Source organism: Cajanus cajan, chromosome 2 (genome assembly GCF_000230855.2).
Source record: "Cajanus cajan strain Asha chromosome 2, NIPB_CcT2T_4, whole genome shotgun sequence".
Taxonomy (NCBI): Eukaryota; Viridiplantae; Streptophyta; class Magnoliopsida; order Fabales; family Fabaceae; genus Cajanus; species Cajanus cajan.
The window spans coordinates 65887650-65898215 of record NC_138518.1 but is presented as its reverse complement, the minus strand read 5'-3'; positions in this window follow the sequence as shown (position 1 = coordinate 65898215).

Sequence of the window (10566 nt, the reverse complement as noted above, 5' to 3'; positions counted from 1 at the left end):
GATTTTATGTTCAAGGATTCATGGGTTGGCTTTTTGGCTACTGGTTAAATTAAACAACTGCCTTAGAAATTTCATGCATAGCATAACTGTAACTAATGAGAGACTCAAACAAAACTGACCGCATGAATTAGTGATGACTCTCCAAGATTGTATTTTAACTGTTTGGCTCACTCACTCACACGGTTTGGTTAAGTGCCCTAACATCAACAACTTTAGAATCATTTCAACTTCACTTGAACAAACTTGAAGCACACAATCAAAGTCAAAATTGTAACCACTTGTGCAACAATGTAACTTCCCAGATTAGAAAATATTGATCATTGAAAACTTGGAATCATAAATTTGCACTTTCTAGAAAAATTTGTCAGTTGAGTTAAACCAAAGCAAGCAACTAATGTATCCAAAATAAAATGCACAATACTGATAATAAATAAAACGAAACAAAATAAACTGCACAAAAACCCTCAGATGTCCTCATCATCATGGTCATCTCCTTCAGCTCCATCTCCTCCTTCTTGCTCCTGCTCATCCTCTCCTCCTTCAAAATGTGGACTGTCCCCAGGCCAATAAAAGTGTTGCTGAAATGCCTCTGGGGATGGCCATTGGAAAGGAGGGCCACCCTGAAACTGTTGCTGATGGGCATGATACATGCTAGTGTTGAGTGACATCAGTGCCAGATGGTTGGCCAGATTCTGCTGCTCTATGTGATGAAAGTGTGCAGCCATGAAGTCCTGAGCAGGTACTTGGGAAGAAGAAGAGCCTTGCCCATGCCTCTGGGGTCGAGGTTGTGAAGCATCTCCATGCTGCTCACTTTTGCAATGTATTTTAATATATGCAGCATTGATGGGAGGTCGGAGAGCTTTATTTAAATTGCCAGGCAAACGAGAACCACTAAATAAACATAGCCCAGTAATTAAACCTGGAAAGCCCAAAGGTCTAGAAACACCTGTTGAAGACGGAGAAGATAGCACGATCTTGTGTATTTCATCTGAAATAATTGTAGGTATATCCACCTCTGTCTTTTGCAAAATAGAATAAAGAAGTGTTGCTCTGGGCATGTTTAGATCAGATATGTGGGTGATGCAGTACACATTACAATATAGGAGATTCTGCCAGATACGTGCAGTGGTAGTCAAGTTCTTCCTAAGGAATGAAACTGGGTTACCTGTGAGTCCCACTGTGTATGTACATCCAGGCAAACATAACAGCTTAGCCATTTTGTCCGCATTAAAAGCATGGGCTTTCTTCAATCGGCCAAATTCATCCAAACCATCACCTCCTATAACATCACGACTACCCAAATACTGTTGAATGGCATCCCTAGAATAACTGACCACAGCGCCTCTGACCCAGCTGTTTCTAGTTTGATCAGTCCTCTGGAGCGGGTAAGCATTGGCATAAAACTCCTTGATGATCTCTTCATTATATTTCTTTTCAGGAGTAGCCAATTTGTTCCATTTCCTGCGAGTCAGCTCCCTTTGGAAGTCCATATATTCTCCAGCTTCCAACTCCACCCGTCTTTCAGCAACTATTTGGCGAGGCTCCAACTCAGTATATCGCTGCTGCTTAGTTTTGGTCATGAATCTGTTCCTGTCCAAACGGATTGAAGCCACAGGTGAATGGGTAGGCTCCTCAGTGTCAGAATCATGTGGAGGAGGATTTGAAGAAGCAGCCCCCTTCCTCTTTTTACTGGCTGGAATCTCATGAGTGGGTCTTGATTTTCCCATCTGCAATTCATTCAGAACAAGAGCAAACCATAAATGTTAGACAATTTCACTTAATTCATGCAATAAAAGAACATGAGACTCTGCATTCCATCCGCTCAGCGCCTCTTATCCGCTGAGCGCTTTAAGCCATCATGGGTTTCTGACCTCTATCCGCTCAGCGCTTTGGAAGCGCTAAGCGCCTTCCTCCAGAAGTTGAAACTGAACTATCATTTTTAAAACCCATGGCTATGGAACCCACGCCAAAATATACTTAAAACTTAACAATGTATGGCAGTGAAATTCAAACCCTGATTTTGGAATGCAGAGAGTTATGCCCCTAACATATAAGGTACGAACCTTAATGCAGCAATTTCAAACCCTAGACATATGTCTTTAAAAACAAACCATTGGATTACAAAATTTCAAGAACAGAATAATAACCAAATCCTAACTAACATAAATAGGGCAAAGCAGCAGAATGTATTTCATGAATAACAACCAAGGGTTGGCGCAAAAGAAGAATGTATATGAGCATACCTGGGATTTGAGATGATGATTTTGGAAGCACACAAAAGACTAAGGAATCAGAAGAACTTGAGAGCAAGTGAGAATAAAAATAGCAAGAGGGAGGGGGAAAGGCTCTTTCAAACGTTTAGAATAGGAAAGGGCTGAGTGGGTTATGTGTGACCCTTGAGCAGTTGAGGCTTTTAATTCAAATGAAGGCTCAAACCCGTAACTCATCCGCTCAGCGCTTGGGAAGCGCTGAGCGCTTTGGCTCCAGAGAGATCACTAACCCCAGGCGCTGAGCGCCTTAATTTCGCTGAGCCAATTGGCTCCAGAGAGTTCTAGGGGTTTTCTCCTTCCAGGCGCTGAGCGCATCCCAGGCGCTGAGCGCCTTGCCTCCAGAACCCCTCCTCATATGAGGCTCTGAGCGCCTCTCAAGCGCTGAGCGCCTGACCTCCAGGGACTCATCTGATTATTGACTGATATAAAGGGCTGAGCCACTCAGAGGGGCTGAGCCACTGAGTCCTGGATCAGAAATTATACAATTCTTATTCTAGCTCAGTTTTGATCCCAAATTCCTTAATATTCTTCCTTTACTCCATCAAAACAAACACACATTGAACATCAAAGAAAATGCATAATCTAACACAATATTCTTGAATTTATTTTAAGCATTAAATTCTAAACTCACTCCCTAAAACATCACACATATGAAATTAAACATGCAATACTAAATAATCAAACCACTTTTAAAAACATAACGTCTGGGTTGCCTCCCAGCAAGCGCTTCTTTATTGTCATTAGCTTGACACTTCTTGAAGTCATGGATCAATGAGATGAGTGACATTGGTGAGTTGCTCAATATCACCACCCAAGTATGGCTTAATTCTTTGGCCATTCACCATCCAAGATCTTCCAGAGTTTGGTTCTTCCAATTCTACTGCCCCATATGGCTTTACTGATTTGATGACAAAAGGGCCTGACCATTTGGACTTGAGTTTTCCAGGGAATAATCTCAACCTGGAATTGAACAATAACACCTGTTGACCTGGTTGGAAGTTTCTCTGGATAATTTTTCTATCATGATAAGACTTGACCTTGCTTTTATAAATCCGTGATGATTCATAGGCTTGTAACCGCATCTCTTCAAGCTCATGTAACTGGAGCTTTCTCTTTTCACCTGCAGCTTTCAAATCAAAATTCAATGCTTTCAATGCCCAATAGGCCTTATGCTCCAACTCAACTGGAAGATGACAGGCTTTCCCATAGACAAGCTGAAATGGAGAAAGTCCAATTGGAGTTTTGTATGCTGTCCTGTAAGCCCACAATGTGTCATCAAATTTCAAAGACCAATCTTTTCTTGAACTGGCTACAGTCTTTTCTAAAATTTTCTTCAACTCCCTATTGGAAACCTCTGCCTGTCCATTCGTCTGGGGATGGTAAGGTGTAGCTACCTTGTGTCTCACACCATAGTGCTGCAACACATTCTTCAGCTGTGTGTTACAGAAATGAGAACCACCATCACTAATGAGCACTCTCGGTGTTCCAAATCGAGTAAAGATGTTCTTCTTCAAGAACTTGATCACCGTTCGTGCATCAGCCTTCTGAGTTGCTAAAGCTTCCACCCATTTAGAAACATAGTCCACAGCAACCAGAATGTACTCATTGGAATAAGAGGAAGGAAGTGGTCCTACAAAGTCAATTCCCCAGCAGTCAAACACTTCGATTTCAAGAATATTTTGCAATGGTAACTCATGCCTTTTGGAAATTCCACCAGTTCTCTGACATTTATCACAATTCTTGCAATGTTCATGAGAATCCTTAAAGATAGTAGGCCAGTAGAATCCAGACTGGAGAATCTTTGCTGCTGTGCGATCTCCATTGTAGTGACCTCCATAGGGTGAATTGTGACAGTGCCACAAGATATCCTTGACCTCTGTACCTGAAACACACCTTCTTAACAAACCATCAGCACCAATCTTAAATAAATAAGGATCATCCCACACATAATAAGTAGAATCCTTTAAGAATTTCTTTCTTTGCTGCCAATTAAAATCTTCTGGAATGACCCCGGCTGCTTTAAAATTTGCCATATCGGCAAACCAAGGTCGTTCCTGCACCAAGAATAATTTTTCATCTGGAAATTCTTCATGGATTGCACTTTCAAGTATGGTCACCTCATCATTTTCCAATCTGGAAAGGTGGTCTGCAATTTGGTTTTCACAGCCTTTCTTGTCCTTTATCTCTAAATCAAATTCCTGTAACAATAAAATCCATCTTATTAACCTTGGCTTGGAATCAGATTTAGTTAACAAATACTTGATTGCTGCATGGTCAGTAAACATAGTAATTTTTGAGCCAATCAAATAAGAACGAAAATTTTCAAGTGCATACACTATTGCAAGTAATTCTTTTTCTGTGGTTGCATAATTCATTTGAGTTTCATTCAAAACTTTACTCGCATAATGTATGGCATGAAAAATTTTGTTTTTCCTTTGTCCTAGTACAGCACCTACTGCATAATCACTCGCATCACACATTAATTCAAAACCAAAATTCCAGTCCGGACTAGTGATTATGGGTGCCGAACACAGTTTTTGTTTCAAAAGTGAGAAAGCAGCCAAGCAATTATCATCAAAATTAAATTTAACATCTTTAACAAGGAGATTGCTAAGCGGTTTGGCGATCTTTGAGAAATCTTGGATGAAACGCCTATAGAATCCAGCATGTCCAAGAAAGCTTCGAATCCCTTTTACATTTGTTGGTGGAGGAAGCTTAGAGATGACTTCCACTTTGGCTGGATCCACCTCAATACCTTTCTCAGAAATCTTGTGGCCAAGCACTATTCCTTCAGTCACCATAAAATGACATTTCTCCCAATTAAGCACCAAATTAGTTTCAACACACCGCCTCAGTACAATGTTGAGATTCTCTAAACATGTGTCAAATGATGCTCCAAACACAGAAAAATCATCCATGAAAATTTCTATACTCTTCTCCACAAGATCGGAAAAAATGGCCAACATACACCTTTGAAAAGTGGCTGGTGCGTTACATAATCCAAATGGCATTTTTCTATATGCGAAAACACCAAAGGGACATGTAAATGCTGTCTTTTCTTGATCTTTTGGGTCTACTGCTATTTGATTATAACCAGAGTAACCATCTAAGAAACAATAATAGGCCTGACCCGCCAATCTTTCTAACATCTGGTCCATGAAGGGTAATGGAAAATGATCATTCCTTGTGGCTTGGTTCAGCTTCCTGTAATCAATACACATCCGCCAACCAGTGACTGTGCGTGTCGGGATCAATTCATTCTTGTCATTCATCACCACTGTCATACCTCCTTTTTTAGGAACCACCTGGACAGGACTAACCCATGCACTATCAGAAATAGGGTAAATCATACCTGCTTCAAGCAACTTAATCACCTCTTTTCTGACTACCTCCTTCATTATTGGATTGAGGCGCCTTTGAGGTTGTGCTACAGGCCTATCATCCTGTTCCATCAAAATCCTGTGCATACAATATGAAGGGCTAATACCTTTCAAATCTGACAACGTCCAACCGATAGCTCCCTCATTAGCCTTCAGAACTTCAATTAGCTTCTTTTCCTCCTCAACAGATAGGGAACTATTGATTATAACTGGTTTGCCACCATTTGCTTCAAGAAAGACATACTTGAGATGGCTTGGCAATTGCTTCAACTCTAATTTCTGAGGTTGAAACTTTTCCTCCTTGTTTAAATCTTGAACACTTGTTGAACTAGGAGAAATTTCCTTTGCTTTGTCCAGCTCTTCCAAACACTTCTGTATTTCTTTTTCATCCTCCTCATTGATTTCACTGACTGCATTAACCAGTGCTTTCTCTAATGGTGTAGCTACTGAGAATGACTTTTGAGCTTCCATACACAGCTCATCAATCACATCCACTCTGAAGCAGCCTGACTTATCACTTGGATGTTTCATGGCTTCAAATACATTAAAATTCACTTCATCATCCTGAACTCTAACCTTGAGTTTGCCATCATCAACATCAATAATGACCTTGGCTGTCTTCATGAATGGTCGTCCTAAAATAAGAGGAACTTCAGAATCTTCCTCCATATCCATGATAACAAAATCAACTGGGAACCAAAACTTATCAACTTTCACCAAGAGGTCTTCAACAATACCATGAGGATACTTTATGGATCTATCAGCCAGCTGCAGGGTCATCCTGGTAGGTCTCACCTCTACTTGGCCTATCCTCTGTAACATAGACAAAGGCATCAGATTGATACTGGCTCCTAAGTCCAACAATGCCTTCCCCACAGAAACATTGCCAATAGTGACTGGCAAAGTAAAGCTCCCTGGGTCTCTAGACTTTTGTGGAAGTGACTTCTGAATTATAGCACTGCAACCTGCCTCTAGCTCCACTGTTCCATCTTCACTCAACTTCCTCTTTTTTGTCAGAAGCTCTTTCATAAACCTTGCATAAGATGGCATCTGTTCCAAGGCCTCTGCAAAAGGTATATTGATCTGTAACCGTTTGATTATATCAAGGAACCTTGCAAATTGTCGTTCCTTGTCTTTCTTTGACGGAGCATGTGGGTAAGGTAAATTCTTCACAGGAGGAGGCCTAACAACTTCTTTCCCTTTCTTCTTACTCTCCTCCTTCACATCTCTATCTCTACTCTCATTTTTTTGACTTTCTATTTTATTTTTTTCATTTTTTTCAGCCTCCTTATTCAACTCCACTCCTTTCTCACTTTCTAACTCAACTCCACTCTTTTTTTCTTCTTCTCCACCATTATTGTCTCTCAAATTATCACCAATCCCCTTTCCTATCACAGTGCCTCTCCTAGTTGTAATTGACTGACAATGCTCTTTAGGATTGACTTGTGTATTAGCTGAAAGATTTTTGCTTTGTTGATCTGCCAATTGCTTGGCTAGCTGCCCCACTTGAACCTCCAGGTTTCTGATAGACGCTTCAGTGTTTTTCTGGTTAGTTGTGGAAACCTGCATGAATTGTGTAAGAGCATCCTCCATTTTTGACAACCTATCTGGCTGATAAGAAGACTGATTTTGATGTGGCTTTTGTGGAGGCTGCCTTTGTGATGGTCCTGCTTCTTGTTTCCACCCAGAGTACTGATTTTGATTATTTCTCCAGCCTTGATTCTGATTATAGTTACCAGAGAAATTCCCTTGCCTTCCTGGATTGTTCATATAATTAACTTCCTCCTCCTGTTCTGATTCAGATATAGAGCACTGCCCATTTGGATGATCACCTGCACAAAAATCACATCTCATTACTTGTTGAGAGCGTGAAGATGATCCTACTTGAAGTTTGGACATCTGTTTCTTTATCTCTTCCATCTGCTGAGAAAGAAGCTTATTCTGAGCCAGAATTGCATTTTGAGTATCCAGTTCTAGAATTCCCCGTTTGGAAGGCTGGCTCCTGTCATGGTGAGCTTGGTAATCACTGGCTGCCAAAGCATCAATAATAGTGATTGCTTCCTCAGAATCTTTCATCATCATAGAACCACCTGCAGAAGCATCCAATAGCATCTTTGTTTGAGGCCTTAACCCATTACAGAACATGTTGAGTTGTGCAACATCATCAAACCCATGATTTGGGCATTTCCTCAGCAAGGATTTATATCTCTCCCAAGCCTCACACAAAGGTTCATCAGCGCCTTGAGAGAATGTTGCAATTGCTGATTTGGCACTTATATATCTAGAAGGAGGAAAGAATCTAGCTAAGAACTTCCTTTCTACGTCCTCCCATCTAGTTAGGCTCTGATTTGGATGAGCCTGCAACCATGTCTTCGCTTTTCCTGTCAAAGAGAAGGGAAATAATCTCAAGTAGACCGCTTCTTCATCTTCTCCAGGAATGCCCATAGTGCCAATAAGCTCATAGAAAGTTGACAGATGTGTGTAGGGATCTTCATGGTCCATCCCTGCAAATTGATTGGCAGTGATGAGAGATAATAATGCTGGTTTCATCTCCACCCCCTTAGCTGGTCTGGCTATACTGGAAAAGTGCCTAGGACCCAATTGATGATTGTATTCTCCAAGGAGTCTCCTTGGCTGATGATGAGGTCCATGACCACCTGGTCCTTCTTCAGCCATTGATTCAGAATTAAAGTGTTGAGCTGAAACTGAAGTGGAAGTACCCTCTTGTTCCCGTCTCTCCTGTTCAAGCTTCCTTTGTCGCCTTCTTCTGCTATTATTTTTCCTAGCTGTTTTCTCAATCTCTGGATCAAATAACAGCTGCTCAGCAGGAATTTTTCCTCGCATACAAAGACTGACTTAAACAGAAAAGTTAGAACAACAGGTAAAGAATATATTCAACAAAATGAAAACTAAACAATATATACAATAAGCTCCAACTAGTACAATAGAAATCACAACTATCTTGACACAAGTCCCCGGCAAAGCATCAATATGGATTTTCTCCATTGATAATTGTTTTATCTTCAACGTATCGTGTATCCAATGATATCAAATCTCAATATGCTTCAACCTTGAATGAAAAGTCAAGTTATTGCTAAGATGGATTGCACTTTCACTATCACAACACAAAACATATTTTTCCTATGAAAGTCCCAAATTTTGTAGGAATTTTCACATTTACAACCTTGGCCATTTTTGCTATGGCAATATATTCTACTTCCGTAGAAGATAGAGCAACTCATTACTGCAATCTAGATTACCATGACATTGTTCCCACTATAAAATTCATCATATAACCCAAAGTGAACTTCTTTGAATCCACATCACTAACCATGTTTCCATCTATGTAATCGTTCAACATAGGCTCACCACTTCCAAAAAACAAACAAACTCTAGAAGTGCCTCTAAGATACCTAAGTATGTCAATGCTTTTTAATGGGATTACAGAGGAAACGACTAACTAAACTAATAACATGAACAATATTTGGTCTTGTATACACCATCACATTCATCAAGCTACCAATTGAAGATGCATACGAAATCTTCTACATTTCTTCTTTTATCTTTTTCACTTGTAGGACATTGCTTAGGACTTAACTTGAAGTGACTTGCAAGTGGAGTACTAATAGACTTGAAACTGCCCATATTAAATCTCTTCAATACTTTTTCAATGAACTTTTGTTGTGATAACCACAATTTGCCATTCTTCTATGAATAACCTTCATGCCAAGAATTTGCCTTGTAGGACCCAAATCCTTCATTGTAAAGGACTTGTTCAACTCTCTTTTAAGATTTTGAGTCTCTCTTATGTCATAACCAATAATCATGTCATCCATGTAAAGCAAGAGAATAATAAATCTTTTGTATGAAAATTTCTTCACAAACATGTAATGATCAAATTATCTTTTCTCATACCCATGATTCATTATGAGGAATCAAATTCCTATACTACCTTGGACCTAGTTTGAGCCCGTACAAGCTCTTCTTCAATCTGCAGATCTCTTATTTTTTTAGTGCAAAACCTTCATGTTACTTCATACAAATTTATTCCTCCAAGTCACCATGGAGCAAAGTGGTCTTCACATTAAGTTGCTCAATCTCCGAGTTCAAATTAACTAATAGGCAAAGCAAAACACTGATTAAAGACATTTTGACTACAAGTGAAAATATTTCTTCAAAATCAACTCCTTTCTTTTGATTGAAATCCTTCACAACCAACCTTGTCTTGTACCTTGGTTGTGAGCAATTCTCTTCTAATTTGAACTTGAAGGCCTATTTGTTTTAGTGCTCTCTTTCCTTGGGTCCACTTCACCAACTCAAATGTATGGTTCTTGTGTAAGAATTTCATCTCCTTTTACATGACTTCATACCATTTATCTGTTTCTTCATGTGATATAGCTTCTTCATAACTCTCTGGCTCTCCCTCATCAATCAACAACACATACTTGTGGTGGAAATATTTTTGTGAAGGACAAAACTCTAACAGATCATCTCAACTAAGGCACTATAGGTGGTTCATGAGGAATTGACTCTACTTGTTCTTTAACTTATGGTTTAGCTGCATCAACTATATTCTCCACATATGCATTCACATCTCCCCCATTGTTTGTGGCCCTAGTAGTAGGTTCTAGCTCCACATCAATGTCCCTATGAATAACCTGTTTTGGGTTCTCCTTCTTGTAAATATCTTTAATGGTTTAGCCTTTAAGAAAAAACATCTCAACTTCTAACAATCTTTTTATCAATTGGATTCCAAAAATTATAACCAATAAAATCATCACAACCATAACCCAAGAAAATACACTATTTAGACTTACCATCAAATTTTGATCATTCATCTTTAGGGATATGAACAAATGTCTTACAACCAAACACTCTCAAGTGACTATAGGAGACATTTTTCCCTCTCCACACCC